The sequence below is a fragment of the Triticum urartu genome, chromosome 3 (genome assembly GCF_003073215.2).
Source record: "Triticum urartu cultivar G1812 chromosome 3, Tu2.1, whole genome shotgun sequence".
In the NCBI taxonomy this organism is placed as follows: domain Eukaryota; kingdom Viridiplantae; phylum Streptophyta; class Magnoliopsida; order Poales; family Poaceae; genus Triticum; species Triticum urartu.
Window position 1 is genome coordinate 730,135,496 of NC_053024.1, and position 19,801 is coordinate 730,155,296.

At 45.8% G+C, this 19,801-nt stretch overlaps 1 non-coding gene across 1 annotated transcript; it reads left to right on the plus strand.

The window, feature by feature from the left end:
* Nucleotides 1-7,037: 7,037 nt before the first annotated feature.
* TRNAL-UAG lies at nt 7,038-7,117 on the plus strand. Its single transcript has one exon. It is a non-coding gene; the product is annotated as a tRNA-Leu (tRNA).
* The last annotated feature ends 12,684 nt before the right edge of the window (nt 7,118-19,801 follow it).

Genomic DNA, 19,801 nt, shown 5'->3' on the forward strand with positions numbered 1-19,801 from the left:
TTAGTAGGACTAATCATGCGGTGGTAATGTATCCGTGTACGTTTTGTGGGGTGCACTTAGAGAAGATAATGTTTGTTCTTTTATAAGTAGTATAGAATAAGATGTTCCTGTTGGTCCCTTGGAATTTTCTTGTTTATGGGGAGAAAGTAATTCATTTATCTCACTGAATCCATTGACCAAGAGTAGATTGTTTGTTAACTAGGCCTGCTATTACATTGCTTCTCTGTTATGTGGTGAAAATAGCCATCATATTGATTTCCAATTTATGCCACATGAATTTTCATGCTATTGTACCGAGATGATGGTGGTGCTCGTTGCCATGGAATTCTTGGTTGATCACATTTGTTATCTGCAAATATACGTGTTTTTTTTGTATCTTTTGTTATGAAAGACATTTCCCTTTGGAAGAAAAACACTACTTGAAGAAAAAGGGGAAGCCAAAATAGCTGACGACTATGTATTCTGGGGTTTGTTTTGTTTTGAGCCAAAGCTGGCCTTACTGCTAGCATCCCCACGTACTATGCTTGGCTGTTACATGAGCCAGAAAATTAATTAGCTAGCCTGTATGCTTACGCCTCCATGGATCGTATCGATCCAGCCGGCTAGTACGTGTGTGTTTCACTCGGCAAACATGCATGCATGCTGCTTCGTTGAACCTTTTTTCTGCCCCTTTCTGTTTGGTCATCATGATTTATTGGCTCGTTATATAAACATTTCAAGTTAGGACCTAAAATGCTCGTTTGCTAAAGAAAAAGAAAAGACACATCAGATACAGATATGTGGCAAGTTAATTGGCTAGAAACCAAACAGCGATCCAACCATTTTGCCCAAAAATTGGTAGATGCTACGGCTATAATCCAAACAACACTACCACACCAAAAAAATTCTCGTGCCCTCGCTTTGGCTATGCCAAAATTTTGGCAGGGCATGTTCAGGCACAAACCAAACAGCCCCCTGATTTCTCGGTTATTGTTAACATCAAAATCTGGTACAAGTCACTCTCGATTGTTCCTGGATTTATGCCAAGCTTCTTATACAATCGTTGGTATTATTTTTTATATGCGTAACTAGAAGTAGCTGGTGTCCTTTTACTTTATCAGCTTATATAATTGATGCGTACAAGTAGCTCCTGATCTTTGCTCAATTTAATATATATCACACTGATGAATTTCTTGTTCCCAGTACATGCCACCATGTTCAGGATGTTACGTACTAAATGCCTCCATCCAGAACAGTTGTAAACATAAACTTTCTGCCGCCCTTTACTCTGTTTTATTTGTTTATAATAGAAACTGGTGTAGAGTTAGATACGTGTAGTGCTTGAAGATTTGTCCTCTTAATTACATATGGTGCCCAACATTTGGTAATGTTATAAACCTAGGTATATGGTCTTTGTAGCTTTTATCCTTCAGTGAGTGTTGGTGCATTGGCTGTAAGATAAAATAGTTCATTTTCATTTGTTCGAATAATAATGAGCATATGAAATGGAATATCTTGAGTCCGGGCATCATTAGTAGGGGTTACTTACGGTATGAAATGATTATACCAAATTTCGTTGACAGGTTTATATGGCCTCAACTACTGCTGCTATAGTAATCAGTTTTGTGTTGTGTGTTTTGTTACTTTGCCATTTGACTTACATTTGACATACTTTTCTTTGGAATAATTTTAAGAAACTTCATGTTTACTCTGGTTTTATAGTGGATGTTAATCTCATTTCTAGGCACTGTAAGATTTAAGAATTTTGGACATTTAATTCATTTTTATATTTGTTGCAATTATATTATTTCTACTATCTATTCATCTCTGTTAAAAAAATCTAAGATCTTGTAAATATGCAGGTAAGATTGGGAAGCTGGCTACTTGATGCTGCCCATCACAGTTAGCCATGACATGATGGTTGCCATCAGGAGGGCTGATAGCAAGAACCTAAATATCGACCTCGATAGTTTGTATGTTTTGCTGATGTAAAATGAACTATACTCGTTCCTAATTGTGATGTGTGATTTTTTATTCAATATATATTGTAAGTTATCATTTTGTAGAGGATTTTGTAAACTGCTACATTGTAAATATATACAGATGGCTGCATATTGGTTGAACCGTGTAATGTTATACACTTTGCAAATACTTGTTATTAGGCCACGCATTATGCTAAAAATGTATCAAATAAAAATTGGACCGAAAGAAATAGGTTAATGTGCTAGACCATGACGAATTCTGTGACGGAATGTAGTGTCCACGTAGGCGGCCATGTCATTTGAATTGGACACTCAAAAATCCTACGTGGCGCTAATCGATGACGGTTTGTTCCGTCACAATGGATTGGGCCTTGGCGGGCCTCGGGCAGATCCATGACGGACAAGTATCGTCATGTAAGGCGCGAGGTCAAATTATGACGCGATATACATGACGGATTGCAAGTCCGTCGTGGACGGGTACCCATGACAGTTTTCCATTGGTTTGTGACGGATCAGGTCCGTCATGTATTAACAGATTTCTTGTAGTGATAGCCTCTCCGATGATGTATGAGTAGTTTACCTCAGACCTTCGGGTCCATAGTTATTAGCTAGATGGCTTCTTCTCTCTTTTTGGATCTCAATACAATGTTCTCCCCCTCTCTTGTGGAGATCTATTCGATGTAATCATCTTTTGCGGTGTGTTTGTTGAGACCGATGAATTGTGGGTTTATGATCAAGTTTATCTATGAACAATATTTGAATCTTCTCTGAATTCTTTTATGTATGATTGGTTATCTTTGCAAGTCTCTTCGAATTATCAGTTTAGTTTGGCCTACTAGATTGATCTTTCTTACAATGGGAGAAGTGCTTAGCTTTGGGTTCAATCTTGTGGTGTCCTTTCCCAGTGACAGTAGGGGCAGCAAGGCACGTATTGTATTGTTGCCATCGAGGATAACAAGATGGGGTTTATATCATATTGCATGAGTTATCCCTCTACATCATGTCATCTTACTTAAAGCGTTACTCTATTCTTTTGAACTTAATACTCTAGATGCATGCTGGATAACGGTTGATGTGTGGAATAATAGTAGTAGATGCAGGCAGGAGTCGGTCTACTTGTCTCGGGCGTGATGCCTATATACATGATCATACCTAGATATTCTCATAACTATGCTCAATTCTGTCAATTGCTCAACAGTAATTTGTTTACCCACCCTAATACTTATGCTCTCGAGAGAAGCCACTAGTGAAACCTAAGGCCCCCGGGCCTATTTTCTATCATATTAATCTTCCGTCAACAAGCTATTTCTTGCGCCGTTTTTATTTCGCTTTATTTACTTTGCATCTTTATCATAAAAATACCAAAAATATTATCTTATCATATCTATCAGATCTCACTTTCGTAAGCGACCGTGAAGGGATTGACAACCCCTTTATTGCGTTGGTTGCGAGGATTTTATTTGTTTGTGTAGGTGCGAGGGACTCGTGCGTGGCCTCCTACTGGATTGATATCTTGGTTCTCAAAAACTGAGGGAAATACTTACGCTACTTTGCTGCATCACCCTTTCCTCTTCAAGGGAAAACCAACACAGTGCTCAATAGGTAGCAAGAAGGATTTCTGGTGCGAGGGACTCGTGTGTGGCCTGATGCAACAATTATAACATAGGGTGACACAGAACTAGCTCCGGTTCATCAATGTAATGTAGGCATGTATTTCGAATATAGTCATATGTTCTTATGGAAAAGAACTTGCATGACATCTTTTGTCCTACCCTCCCGTAGCAGCGGGGTCCTATTGCAAACTAAGGGATATTGAGGCCTCCTTTTAATAGAGTACCGGAACAAAGCATGAACTCCTCAAACTACGATCATCACCGGGAGTGGTCCCGATTATTGACACTTCGGGGTTATCGGATCATAACACATAGTAGGTGACTATTGACTTGCAAGATAGGATCAAGAACTCACATATATTCATGAAAACATAATAGGTTCAGATCTGAAATCATGGCACTCGAGCCCTAGTGACAAGCATTAAGCATAGCAAAGTCATAGCAACATCAATCTCAGAACATAATGGATACTAGGGATCAAACCCTAACAAAACTAACTCGATTACATGATAAATCTCATCCAACCCATCACTGTCCAGCAAGCCTACGATGGAATTACTCACGCACGGCGGTGAGCATCATGAAATTGGTGATGGAGGAAGGTTGATGAAGTCGATGGCGACGGATTCCCCTCTCTAGAGCCCCGATCAGACTCCAGATCAGCCCTCCCGAGAGAGATTAGGGCTTGGTGGCGGCTTCGTATCGTAAAACGCGATGAATACTTCTCCCTAATTTTTTTCTCCCCGAACGTGAATATATAGAGTTGGAGTTGAGGTCGGTGGAGCCTTAGGGGGTCCACGAGATAGGGGGCGCGCTCCCCACCCTCGTGGACAGGGTGTGGGCCCCCTGGTGTTGATTCTTTCACCAGTATTTTTTATAAATTCCAAAAATATTCTCCGTGAAGTTTCAGGTCATTCCGAGAACTTTTATTTCTGCACAAAAATAACACCATGGCAATTCTGCTGAAAACAGCGTCAGTCCGGGTTAGTTCCATTCAAATCATGCAAGTTAGAGTCCAAAACAAGATCAAAAGTGTTTAGAAAAGTAGATACGATGGAGACATATCAATATATAGGACAATGGTATTCGGACAACGGAAGAGTTTTGGAGTGCACCTAATAGTCATCGGGTCACCGGAAGGGGTTCAGGTTCTGAATACCCCCGGTGAGTGTATGGGCCTAATGGGCCAAAAGGGGGGGCAGACTAGCCCCTGGTGCACCCCTTCCTTGGACAACCGGCCTTAGGGGGAAGGAAAGGGGAGGGGTGGCCCCTCCTTCCTTTCACTCCTCAAGTGAGAAAGGAAAGGAGGGGGTGGGGCGCCACCCTCCCCTGCCTTTCTCCTGCACTCATACATGGCAGGGGGTGCAGCTTGGGGCAGGACCCCAAGTGGGATTCGGACCAACTTGGGGCGCCTCCAGGCTGTCTCCTCCCTCCCCCACCTATATATCAACCACAATATTGTCTTAGCCGTGTGCGGCGCCCCCGTCCACCATTTACTCCCTCGGTCATATTTTCGTAGTGCTTAGGCAAAGCCCTATGGAGATCACATCACCATCACTGTCACCACGCCGTCGTGCTGCCGGAACTCATTTACTACCTCGCCGTCTTGCTGGATCAAGAAGGCGGAGGATGTCACCGAGCTGAACGTGTGCAGAACGCAGAGGTGTCGTACGTTCGGTACTTGATCGGTTGGAGCACGAAGAAGTTTGGCTACATCAACCGCATTGTTAAACGCTTCCGCTTACGGTCTACGAGGGTACGTAGACACACTCTCCCCTCTCGTTGCTATGCATCTCCATGGATAGATCTTGTGTGTCCGTAGAATTTTTTTGTTTTCCATGCAACGTTCCCCAACAATTCCGACTCCGTAAGTACCTATTCACCAAGAAAAAAATCAGATAGAATGATTCATCGCGTTTTACGATACGGCGCTGAGCTTCCCCTTCCCCTTTCCATTGAAAAACCCCATGGTGGCTAGGGTTTGGGCTTGCTAGCGTTTCTAGTGGTCGGTGAGGGAGCACCGCGTGGCAAGATGTGGACAGGTGTTGGAAGTGGATGAGACCGGCCCCGCCGCACGCTTCCATTAAAAAGGACGAGCACGCGGACCTTCCACCCACTATCAGGCGGACCCCAAGGTAGGTGCTGACATGTAATAAGACGCGTGCGGTGGTTGAGCGGCGGACTAGTGGGCCTGCGACGGACACGGAGTGGACGCGGGGCGCTGTTTTTTCGTGTCCGCGAGAACACATCCGGCTCAAATTTAGGCATGAAATGAGTCGGCGCGGGCACGAAGCAGACATGATTTAAGTTTGGGTCTCTGTGTTGGACCACCGTTTTTGTCTGCAGCGATCCAAAAGGATGAGCAAACGAAATTGATCGTCCGGTTGGAGCTACTCTTACTCCATTCCGACCCTAGATTTGGATCCAAGCACTGGGCGCGGGAGGAGCGAGATCACACCGACGAGGTCAGAGCGTCGTGAGGAACGGCAGCAGAGGTCGCCCTCTCACTCAATAGAAATCCACGTCAGGACACATCAGGCAAGATGTACCAGGAGCTAGCATCTAGGAGAACTAGATGATACCCCGCACGTTGTTGCGGGAATATTTTACAACATATTTCAATGTGATTCGTTGTATGAATAATGAATAAGTGAAGTAATAATATAAAAAGCTAAAACTGAAAATACATATAATTTATTATGTTGATTACTATATAATTGTAATATTTTATTAAATCTAAATAGCATAGTAGAATGAAAATTCTCTTGGATGTTTGCATGTTGAGATGAGTCTTTTTTCATGCATGTTTAATGATGAAGTGCCATGCTTGCATGTTAGGAGACATATGATAGTGGAGGTGGCCCTTTTCTCATGCATGCTATGGGATGATGTGGCATACTTGCATGTTGAGAAAAATAGTTAGTGGGGGCTAGCTATTTAGATATAATTTATTATATTGATTACTATATAATTGTAATTTTTTATTAAATCTAAATAGCATAGTAGAATGAAAATTTTCTTGGATATTTGCATGTTGAGATGAGTCTTTTTTTCATGCATGTTAAATGATGAAGTGCCATGCTTGCATGTTAGGAGACATATGATAGTGGAGGTGGGCCTTTTCTCATGCATACTATGGCATGGTGTGGCATGCTTGCATGTTGAGAAAAATATTTAGTGGGGCTAGCTATTTAGATATAGAAGATGCACCAGGCAGGAGGACGAGAATGATGAAATCGACGTCAGCGCATCTTTCAGGTGTTAACCGCAGAATATAAGTACTTCAAATCATAACCACCAAAACAGCCCAAGTCAGATGACTCACTTATCAATTTACTTTGAGACATTACCCTACCCTGTAGTTGCTCTCATCGTTTGGAAAGCTGTGTGGTGCACTAAAATGATAAACAGAGTACAAATCATGCTGAGTATATAAAATAGAATGTGCAACATTATAAACCAAGACAGTTTGGCCGAGTGGTCTAAGGCGCCAGATTTAGGCTCTGGTCCGAAAGGGCGTGGGTTCAAACCCCACAGCTGTCATACTTTTTTATTTTATTTTTAGCTGCCACCCCCCCACCCCCCTCTTTTCTCTTTTGTTATGGAGGCAAGGAGCAGTATTCCCCCCCACCCCCCTCTTTTCTCTTTTGTTATGGAGGCAAGGAGCAGTATTCCCCCCTGCCCCCCTCTTTTCTCTTTTGTTATGGAGGCAATGAGCAGTATTTTGGTAAACTGCACTAAGTCATGCTTACATCGGCTCATGGAAATTCTTCAAGACATCCTTCATTTCTTATTTTGTGAGTACTAATTAATTAAGAAAAAAGCTAAACTACCCTTTGTGAATTTTTAGTAATTGTTAGTACTAATTAATAGGTGCCATTTTTCCAAACCTTTTATTTTAACGTCCTTTCATTTTTCCTGTTTTTGTAGATCCATGAAGCAGCCTCTCAGCCTCTCAAAAAATAATGTTCTTATGTTTTCATCTATATCTATACCTACAGCTGTCATACTTTTTTATTTTATTTTTAGCTGCCACCCCCCCCACCCCCCTCTTTTCTCTTTTGTTATGGAGGCAAGGAGCAGTATTCCCCCCCACCCCCCTCTTTTCTCTTTTGTTATGGAGGCAAGGAGCAGTATTCCCCCCCGCCCCCCTCTTTTCTCTTTTGTTATGGAGGCAATGAGCAGTATTTTGGTAAACTGCACTAAGTCATGCTTACATCGGCTCATGGAAATTCTTCAAGACATCCTTCATTTCTTATTTTGTGAGTACTAATTAATTAAGAAAAAAGCTAAACTACCCTTTGTGAATTTTTAGTAATTGTTAGTACTAATTAATAGGTGCCATTTTTCCAAACCTTTTATTTTAACGTCCTTTCATTTTTCCTGTTTTTGTAGATCCATGAAGCAGCCTCTCAGCCTCTCAAAAAATAATGTTCTTATGTTTTCATCTATATCTATACCTACAGCTGTCATACTTTTTTATTTTATTTTTAGCTGCCACCCCCCCCACCCCCCTCTTTTCTCTTTTGTTATGGAGGCAAGGAGCAGTATTCCCCCCCACCCCCCTCTTTTCTCTTTTGTTATGGAGGCAAGGAGCAGTATTCCCCCCTGCCCCCCTCTTTTCTCTTTTGTTATGGAGGCAATGAGCAGTATTTTGGTAAACTGCACTAAGTCATGCTTACATCGGCTCATGGAAATTCTTCAAGACATCCTTCATTTCTTATTTTGTGAGTACTAATTAATTAAGAAAAAAGCTAAACTACCCTTTGTGAATTTTTAGTAATTGTTAGTACTAATTAATAGGTGCCATTTTTCCAAACCTTTTATTTTAACGTCCTTTCATTTTTCCTGTTTTTGTAGATCCATGAAGCAGCCTCTCAGCCTCTCAAAAAATAATGTTCTTATGTTTTCATCTATATCTATACCTACAAATAAAGAGAGGTACGAGTTTCTCATAAAAAATAAAGATATGTACATATCTCCAAATTTTTGGACCGTTCATGTCTAGAATTATTTTCTCCCGCACTATCTGAGGTAGTACTCTCCTGTTCTTTCACTCCCTCTATCTCTGATTGCCACCGTCATTTACCCCACCTTTCGCGGTCCACCGCCGCATGGACCCGATCAAGATGTTTGAAGTTCCGCCGAAGGCGAAGGATCCAAAGGTGGTGGCTGCCCGCAAGATCAACTCAGTGAAACACAACGCGCACCGCCACAGACAGAGGAGCATGGAGCTAGCAACTACGACGACCCATCAGGTGTCACTACCCGATGCACTCTCCAGCCTGGCCGGAGTAGCTGCAAATGTTGTACTACTACGTCGTCAAGCAGTAGTCTCCGACCACCTCTGCCCCACACGTGCCATGGCGTGTGGACCTCAACACGCCCATCTAGAGTTATGGAGTCGTCGTAACTATGGTCGGGAAATCACCGGAGGTTGCTTGCCAGGAGACACCAAAACGACGATTTGAAGCACAATCTGGGGGTATGGGGAAGAAGGCGAAGGTTGGACAAGGAGATCCAATCCCGGCCACATTGACGTCGCAGCACCGGGTGGCCGCGGCCCGTGGGTGCAACATGGCTGGTCGACGTCGCCAGCATCGGTGGCCTCCCCGACGCAGTCCGGTGCGTCATAGTGTGAGTGAGCAGAAGATAGAGGGGCGGCTAACACTAGTAGAAAAGGGGGTAAAGGTCCAGCCCGGGTCAGCCCATTAGTTCCGGTTCAGTTACGAACCGGAACTAATGTGAGCATTGGTCCCGGTTCGTGCGGCTAAGGCATTAGTCCCGGTTCACCTGAGCCCTTTAGTCCCGGTTTGTGTCTCAAACCGGGACTAAAGGTTCCATTTTCAAACTCTCCCCCCCCCCCCTATCGCCTTTTTTGTTTCGAAAAAAATAAAAGAAAATGATAAAAACTTCAAAAAACAAAATCCTTCGAGAGGTAGTTATATTACTACATCTACTAGTTAGGAAAATTTAAAAACTTAAATTTGGACATGTTTTGCAAAAAATGTAGGGAAAATGTAAAACGGCTATAACTTTTGCATACAATGTCGGAAAAAAACGTATAATATATCAAAATGTTCAGAACGAAAATCTGCTTCCGATTTTAACAGCCTATGGCCTGTTTGCAAATTTTTAGAATCCTCAAATTCTAAAAGGAAAAAAAGTTATGCTCAAATTTCAGTTTTTTTTTGAATTTTTGTTAAATCTGGTCAAACTATGGTCAAACTACTTATTCAAGAAGTATTAGTGTTACTAAATAGTTATTCAAGAATATTAATGTTACTAAATAATTATTTCAGTTTTTTTGAATTTTGGTCAACTATGGTCAAACTGTGGTCAAACAATGGTCAAACTACTTATTCAAGAAATATTAGTGTTACTAAATAATTATTTTATTTTTTGAATTTTGGTCAAATCTGGTCAAACTATGGTCAAACTGTGGTCAGACTAGGGTCAAACTACTTATTCAAGAAATATTAGTGTTACTAAATAATTATTGATTTTTAGAACAATAGTTTCAAACTCAAACAGTGAAATGTGTGACTTCATGCTCAAGCTAAATTCTTGAGGATTAATAGGATTGACATCTTACTATTGTCAGGAAAACAATAAGTGCAGACTTGAAACGAGGGAGAATAGAACCCGGAAGTTAAGCGTGCTCAGTCTGGAGTAGTGAGAGGATGGGTGACCGTTCGGGAAGTTAGATAATTTGAAATGATGAGGGGTGATTGAAGATTAAAGGTTAAATTGAGCAGTGATGAGAGATGATTAGATATTAGAGGTTAAAATAATTCAAAAATTTAAAATTCAAAAAAAATCAAAAAAATTATAAAATTTTCTTTAGTACCGGTTGGTGTTACTAATCAGGACTAAAGGTGGACCTCCAGGCAGCAGCCACGTGGAGGGCCTTTAGTCCCGGTTCCAATAAGAACCGGGACTAAAGGGGGAGGCTTTAGTATCGACTCTTTAGTCCCGGTTCTAGAACCGGGATAAAGGCTCTTTTTTTACTAGTGTTGCGGGAGCTAGATGGGACGAGGGCAGAAGACGTTGCTGCGTGCGGCACTGAGAGCCGAGGTACCGCGCGCGTCGGAGGAGCGGGCGAGGAAGACGCAGCGGTGGCGAGTGTGGATAAGGAGGCGGAGGCGGTTGCGGCCCACATGGAGAAGCGTGTGCCGGGTGGGAGCGGCCGATCACGCGCGCCCGATCCGGCTCGTTTTCGAGTAGATGAGTTTGACGCGTCATCGCGTCCGGATCGTGTCTCGCAGCTGGCAATGCAGCATCATATATACGTGAGGGAGTACGTCCCATGGGCACAGAAAAAAGGACCTCTCGTGTGAGGAAGTACAGTCCATAGATACAAAGGAAACCGAACGTGCCCAGCGGTGCTGCAAGGGCTTCCTTCAACGAGCGGACTGGCGATGCGGCTCGCCGGCGGTGGATGTTGGCTGCTGCAAGCCGGACGGCGAGTGCGGCGAGAGGGAATCCGCCTCGCGCGAGCGGCTGTTCGTGCGTGCCAGCGGCGAGCGCTGCGAGGATGCTGCGTTCGCGCCGCGGGCGGTGCTGCCACGGAGAGGGGAGACAAACATGATCCGTCAGACGACGGTGTGCGGGCGTCGCATCCGACGGCTGGGGAGCTGGCAGCCCTTCGGCGCCTCCCGCCAGGACAGGCTTCCGCCGCGCGCCGCATCCCAAGTCCGAGCACACCGACGGCTACCTCCATTATCGACGGCCAGCCGCCGCGTGCTCCCGTTGGGTCCAACCGCCGCGGCCTCTACACGCCCAGGATCAGGTGCGGCGAAGACTGTTGTTCCCGAGCCGTTGCACGCGACGGCCGATACGACCGCCTCAACTACGATCAAAACGTGTCCTGGACGAGCATCGAAGAAGGTTACATCCCCCTATCCAACCGCCGATACAACAACCAAAACGTGGTTGCGAGAGATGGCCAAGCAGCCTACCTCCGCCGCCGCCAAAACTGCGCCACATATGCTGCTGGGTTGCATAGCGATTGCGATCGCGTCAAACTATTGAGTCGCCAATACCACCACATATGTCCGACTGGGTGGGATGATGACCATGGTTATCGCGTCCGCATGTCCGATCGATCCACAATACTACAACAAAATTCTGGCCGAGTGGGATGGCAACGGCCGGCGCGCCCGCATGTCCGAGAACCAACACCATGACAAATATGCGACTACATAGGTTGTCAGCCGCGTTGTGTCCAACCGTCAATACCAGGACAGATATACGACCAACACCACAGTCCACAAGATAAATGTAATGGAGCGGGATGGCGATGACCGTCGCTTCCGTGTATCACAACAAAGCCATAGCTACGATGAGCACAAATCAGATTGTTAGAAACGTGCCGAAATCTTATTATTTTTGTTCCATAATATCAGCTGTATTAACCAGTTAACATAAGCTTGTTTGTATGGTCGTGAAAAAGTTGCTGTGGGTTGCCTCCTACCTACTTCCCAAACAGACACAGGATCAATACCATTTTTATATAATTTCTTACGTTGCGGGAGTATCTTCACTTAATCAGTTTTGCTAAGTCTCATTCCACTGAGACTGTTATGTCTCAGTCGATGCTATATTCGTTCGATCTTGCATGGAGAACCGTGTAAGAAAATTTTAGCGTTTTTTTCTTCTTCTTCTTCTTATATACTACTATGTCACTTGACTGAGACTTGATTAAATCATAGTCAACTGAGACGTAGCCACACCTTTATTTAATTCTTTTGAACCAATAACGTTTTTATTTGTTGGTAAGTTGGTCTATTGGATATTAATTAGTCCATCGAGCTCGTCAATCATGGCACAAGTATTCCACGAAGCTAGTACAACACTAGTGCCAAACATTGCAGAAATCACTTGGTCACGTGGCCAATTGGGAAAATAATGCACTTGATCTTGCGTGAAAGAAAATGTCAATCATAGCTAGAAACTATGACGAAAAAAGCATCTAAAACAAAATTAGTCAAAACTATTAAGAAGAAACGGAAATCAGTCAAAGGTGGTTTGCGCATGGAACACTAATGTAATCGCATAAACTTTATGGAAGGAAATTACAGACATACTCCCCCCGGTACTTTTTACTCCACATATTACATTTTTCCAAAGTCAAAAGTCTTTGAAGTTTGACCATATTTATAGAAGAAAATATTATCATTCATAAAACTAAACCAATATCATTAGATCCATCATAAAATATATTTTCATATTATATTTGTTTTGTATAGTGAATGTCGATAATTTCTAATTATAAATTTGGTCAGAGCTGAAGAAATTTAATATGTGGATTAAAAATGACCGGGAGGAGTACTAAGCGGTTTTACCGACGTAAATAAAGTGGTTTCGTGTAATTGACTCTATTTTTGTTATTTTCCGACCTTTCATTTTTGCTTCTTCATTCATAAGTTCATGGAGCCGAGAATTTGCATGGAAACTCTCATGCAAAACTGCAGTAAACCATGCTTAGATTGGCTCAAGGAAATTCTTCCACCACAATCTTTCTTTTTTGCCCACTTCCTTCTTTTACTCTCAACCATTTCACACAAATCTCTCTTTTTTTTTTGAGGGAACACAAATGTTTCTCCAGCAATATTTTAGGTCCCCAAAAATTTAACCTTTAATCACATCCGGGGCTCCTCGGCCCACTACCGTAGCGAGCGCCCACGGCCGTCGGATTTCAGAAGTCATCTGGATCTTCCATCCGTGACACCAATGGGCCCCACGCCCGACTCCGCGCGTTGCGATGCTCTGGGTGATTGCTGACGCGCCGCCGCTCGTCCTCTCGTTCAGACGGCGCGGGGAGGCCATGGCGTCGAGGTTCACTGAGCGATGTGCATCGCCGCGCCGCTCCATCACCAGCAAGGGTTGCTCCTTTGGCGTGGCGTCGACAGTACCCTGATCTGTCTTGGCCGGTGGGTCGGCGTTCCCTCTTTGCCTGCCACCGACGAGCGGCTTCTACCGGAGGTGCCGTTGCGCAGCCGGCGGCGTGAGACGCGGAGGGAGGAACGCCAGTGGGAGATGTCGCGGCGTGAGAAGGCGGCAGCCAGTTGAATCACATTTTACTTACTTAATGTGTGACACGGCAAGTAAATTTCTGATTTCTGGCATGATACATTCTGCACTTAAACCATTTAGAACCCACATTGACATCTTGGAATTGTTTATGTTCCCCATTTTATAGTGGTTAGAGCATCTCCAGCCGTCCCCCGTCCCCCGGCTTGAAATAGCGCCGCCTGGGGCGCGCCGACGATAATTTTGGCGTGGGGCGGTTTCCGTCGCCCCAAGCCCCCCCCCCCCCCCCCCCCCCCCCCCCCCCCCCACCGCGCTGGTTTTTGAAATAGAAAATCGGCCAAACACGCCACAAATTCATCCAACCTACATGATTACATTGATATTTGTACAAAAACTTAAAAACATAAACTAAAAACTACAACTACGCCTAGCACTACTACGCCACTGTCGTCGTCCGCCGCCGCCCGCCTTCTATATGCCGAGGAGCTTGTAGAACCAGGTGTAGTCGCCGTCGCTGTCATCCCTACTACATCCCTGACCAGCGTCGTCGATGCGTGGGGGGTTGGACGGCCCGGGCGCGTCCTCGTCGTCGCTGTCGAGGACGACGACGCCGCCTTCCTCACGTCCGCGGTAACGAGCGGCGATCTCCTCGAAGGCGTGGCGCTAGCGCTCCAGCTGCTCGCGGGCATACTCCGCCCTCGCCCATTTGACGGTGGTCTCGTGGGCGGCCATGTTCGCAGGCTCCTTCTTCACGGGGAGCAACCCCGGCTCGGTCTTCGGCCTGACGAGCCGGGAAGAAGAAGGAAAGGGATGGCCGCCCTCGCGGATGACCCGTCTTGATGGGGTGGAATGCCGGCGAACCCGAGGAAAGGGAACCAGAGCTCGACGAGGAGGAGGTCGCCATCTCCATCCGCCGCGGCGTCCAGGAGCTGCCGCGGCGGCGCGAGAAGCTGGGGGCGCCGGGTACTCCAGGCGCGCCGTGTTGCCGGCCTCGATTTGCTCGAGGACGGCTTTGAGGGTGCGGCCGGGGACGCCCCACCATCGGCGCCACTCCTCGGAGTTGTGGCAGCCGCGGGGCTCGACGCCGTTCGAGGAGGCGAGCTGGTCGGTGTGGCGGCGTTCGAAATACATAGTCCACAGCGTGTTGCTGTCGGGGCGTACCTCAGCTGATTACGCACCTCCTCCGTCAGCGAGGACCGGATGCACGCGATCTCGGCGTGGCGGGAAGCGCCGGTGGGTGAGTGGTGGCACTGGGACTCCGCCGGTGCTCAGCTTCCACGTGACTGGCACCCGCATGTCCGGCGGTGCCGGGTAGTCGGCCTCGTAGAGGAGCTGTGCCTTGTCCTCGTGCAGATGACAGCGGCCGAAGCCATTCGCTGCCGCGTCGTCGCCTGGGTAGCGCTCGGTCATGCTCGTCGGCGGGGAGAAAGGAAGAGGAGAGATGAGCTCGGTCGAGAGGGGCATCAGCGGGGAGAGGAGGAGCTGTGGCGAATGGAGTGTGTGCTCCCGGCGAGGGACGGCTTTTATAGCCGGGCTTGGGACGGTGGGAGGGCGGCCGACGTGTGTACGTGTGGCGGGCTCGGGCGGGACGCGCGTCGCCGCGCCTTCATTGCACCGCCAGTGAGGCATCAATGGTGGCTGACCGGCGCGGCAGCGTGGCAGCCTTGCTATTGATTCCCCGCGGGAACCGAGGAGATGAGGACGATGATGCGTCGGGCTCGCTGACTCGGCGGGCCCACCGTGCTTTCACGCCAAAAATATTCCCCCGGCGCCCCCAGGCGCCCCCCCCCCCCCCCAGCGCGCCGGGTTCGGTCTGGGTCAACCAGCGCCAAATTTGGGCCTTACCGGCGAAAATTAGGCTTCTGGAGACGCAACTGGGCCGTTTTTTAGCGCCGACGCTAAAAAAATGCCTTGGGGGGGGGGGGCTGTTGGGGGCGCGGCTGGAGATGCTTTTAGCTTTCTTCCATTTCTAATGAAAATGGTGTTTTTTTTTCTTTAATTCAGGCACAACAAGTGTGGCATCATGTTGCATATTATTCACACAGGAATCATGACCATGCGTGAAGAGTTTGCTGCTGGATCCCAAGGGTAAAAGTGTGTGTTGCTGTGAAGCCACAGAGGCAGCAGATCAAAATTTCCTGATTAATCATCATCATCTTTTTCTTTGTGATTCCTTATACCGTAATATTAATCGGCTATACCATGATACAATCATACAAGTGCCTGGATCATAGAAGCATTACCGGCCAATGCAAAGAAAACAAATCATTATCTCTAAGCAGAAGAAAAAAAAAGCTGGATCAAATGTTATTTTTGTGGTACCATCCTCTTTTGCAGCCCTCTGTAGCATGTCTTCTAGCCTAGGATGTATATTGCAGAATGTTTTTGCAACAAAGATTATATTGCAGAATTTTTGTCTGCATCATCACACTGTTCCGTTGCCACTGCAACATTCCCCATGTTTTCGGAAACATAGACGATGTTGCAAAATCCTAAGACTTGTGGTGTGTGGGACCGTTCGACACGTGGCTAGCTCTCGATGTGACGGATCATGATGCATAGATCGGCCGGATGATTCTAATCATTTCCTATATCATTGGATCCATCATAAAATATATTTTTCATATTATATTTATTTTGTATAGTGAATGTTGACGATTTTTAATATAAATTTGGTGAAACTTCACGAAGTTTGACTTGGAGGAAATCTAATATGCAGAGTAAGAAGGACTGGAAGGAGTACTAAGGGGTTTTGCCGACGTTAATAAAGTGGTTTCGTGTAATCGACTCTATCTTTATTATTTTCCGACCTTTCATTTTTGCTTCTTCATTCATAAGTCCATGGAGCCGAGAATTCGCATGGAAACTCTCATGCAAAACTGCAGTAAACCATGCTTAAATTGGCTCAAGGAAATTCTTGGACCACAACCTTTCTTGTTTGCCCACTTTCTTCTTTTGCTGTCAACCATTTCACACCAATCTCATTTTTTTTAGCTTGACAATCTCATTTTTTAAGAGAAGAAAAATGTTTCTCCAGCAATATTTTAGGTCCACAAAAATTAACCTTTAATCACACCCGGGGCTCCTCAGCCCACTACCGTAGCGAGCGCCGGCGACCGTCGGATCTCAGATGATAGCCATCTGGATCGTCCATCCGTGACGCGAATGGCCCCCACGCCCGACTCCGCGGTCCGCGATGCTCTGGGAGATTGCCAGGCCGCGCCGCCGCTCGTCCTCTCCTTGAGACGGCGCGGGGAGGCCACGGCGTGGAGGTTCCCGGAGCGGAGCGATGCGCATCGCCGCGCCGCTCCATCACCAGCGAGGCTTCGGTCACTGCGTCTCTGCTGTATCCCCATCTCCAGCTCCGTGCAGTGCGGTGTCCGGCCTCTGGTGTCGACCGTACCCTGCCTCTCCCTTGGCAGGTGGGTCGCCGTCCCCCCTTTGCCTGCCACCGACGAGCGGCTTCTGCCGGAGGTGCCGCTGCGTGAGGGACGGCTCCTCATCACATGATCCTCTCCTCGTACTATTTTCTTCTTCTGGTGTTGCTGAATCACATGATGCTTTAATTTTGTGATATGACAATTAAATTGCTGATTTCTGACATGATGCGGTCTGCATTTAACTACCTATAATACGTACTGATATACTGGAATTGTTACTTGCTCGCCTTTTCATAGTGGTTAGATTTCTTTTATTTCTGAAATGAAAAATGGCGCTCTGTTTCTAGCTCAGGCACAAGTGTGGCATCATGTTGCATGTTATTCACACAGGAATCATGACATTGTGTGGAGAGTTTGCTGCTGGATCCTGACTCCTGAGGGTGCTGTGAAGCCACGGAGGCAAATCAAAATTTCCTGATTAATTATGATCATTTGTGATTCCTCATACCATAATGTTAATCGCCTATACGACGATACAAGTGCCTGGATCACAGAAGCAACCTACTCTCAGGAGTTAATTGCACAGAAGTATCACAATTCGGGCATTACATGCAGATTGGTACCATGATTGCTAATTTTTGCGTGTCAGTACCAACATTGGTCTAAGTTTTTGCAAATTAGGCTAAAACGCGTATTTATACGTATTGACGCCCGATCCGACAGCTCGGGCCCACCCGTCAGGTGCCACGCTGGCCAATCGGCATGTGCCCGCGCGCTAACTAGGACGAGCCGGTGCGCTGCTGCTCTCCAACCTGGTCCGGTCGCACAAGCTCCAGCCCGGCCGCACCATTCCCCTCCCCTCCTCCTCCTCGCTCGAACCCTAGTCCATGGCGTCGGCGATTCCGCCAGGCGGCGGCGAGGGCGTCCACGGCGGCGGTGAGATGCCGTTTTGGCCTCCTAGCGGAACGGCTGGCGTCGACTGGGATGGCGGCGACGACTCCAGCTCCGCGTACTCGACCGACGACGAGGAGTCGATGTTACTCACCATGGAGCAGCGGTTGCGGTTGGCGCATCAGTGGGTGGCGAACCCTAGCAGCAGCCATGAGTTGACGCATGGACTTGGCGGCGTGCTGTAAGTACCCTTGTCCTCTTCCTCCTCTGATTTATCCAATTGGGCATTTTTAGGGTTTGTTCATCTTCTGCTTTATCCAGTTGGGGATTAGGTTTTATCCAATTAAAGTGACTAGTATAGGACAATTAAACTAACCTAGTAACATAGTGTATTGCACTCTCAAATTAGTTCAATGACAGTAAAAATTTGGGATTATTGTGGCTCTCCAAATTGTTCTGTACTGTTTGGTACTGTTACTTTAAATTGTTTTGTACTGTACTGTTGCTCTCCAAATTTTGCTATTGTGCTCAATTAGTAAATAATAGACTTACAGGTTACTTTAAATTGCACTGTACTGTACTGTTGCTCTGCAAATTAAGAGTAATTATAATGAATACATGAAATTTAATTTGTTCTGTAGTTTGGATGAAGACATTTGGGAAGTAAGGATCCATTTTGATGCAAGAGAGCCATTGTAGATGAAGCTGTGTGGTTCAGATATTACTTATCTGAATTTGGTTGCAGTGATGGAAACCCAAGGATTTAATGCATATGATTGTTTGTTTCACATTGAAAATCCATCTTTAGGAGAGAAAGGGCTGGATTTGGTAGACAGTCATGCAGAATTACAGATGATAAAGAGGAAGATCCAGGACAAATTGGTGCTTAATTTGCTAGTCAGGGCTTGTCCACCCCCTGATACTGATTTTGAGAGGCAGCATTTTGAAAAGCCAGACTTGTCCACTGTGGTGTACCAAGAGCCTCTTGTTTATGATCTTAGTGAGCCTCCTATCTTAGTTGTTGATAAGGAAGGAGTAGTCTTTGACAGTCAATGTATCACACATCACCCTGCTGGTCCTGCTGGTGTTTGCACACAAGAAAGCAAAAATGCAACAGACAAGTTGAAAGCAGTTTTGGAAGAAGAAGAAGAAGAAGAAGAGGGATATCAAGGATTTGAGGCTTATGAGGACAGTGATGCCTCTGATGAGGATGGTCAAATTGGAAGTGACCCTAATTACATGGTTGATGATGAAGATGTAGAGGTGGAAGAGGGAAAGAGACAGAGAGAGCTAGAAGCACAAGAGGAAGAATCAGATGATGATCAATCAGAAGAGGAAGAAATGCTGCATTATGAGGGTGACACTGAAGTTGAGGACCCATTTGAGGTAGAACAAGATAGGACTTTTGAACAAGAAGAAGAAACTATAGTTGAACCTGTAAAGAAGAAGCAGAAGCTGCTAGTTAGAAGAGCCCAACCACTAGGTCACATTGTAGTGAGCTACCAGAGGTTGAACCTGATTTCAGACCATCATCAGATGAAGAAGAGAAGGGGTTGTTGAGGGAGAGTGATGATGATGGTTTTGAGACACTCTCTTTTGTCCTACCAAATAAAAGGAAGAGTAGGGCAAAGAAAATGCCTGCTAGGAAGTGGTATAATGAGAAATTGGAGCAACCACATGAGCAACTGTGTATGAAGTTGTGTTTTAGGGATCAGCATCAATTCAGAGATGCTTTGTTGAATTTGCACATCACCCAGGCCAGGAATTTCAGGTATCACAGGAATTCAGATCAGAGGATAATTGTTGAGTGTACAGATAAACAATGCCACTTCTTAATGGTGGCAGCAGTTATAAAAGGGGAGAAAACCTTTGTAATTAAGAAGATGAGACTAGAACACACTTGCCCTAGTACCACAGAGAC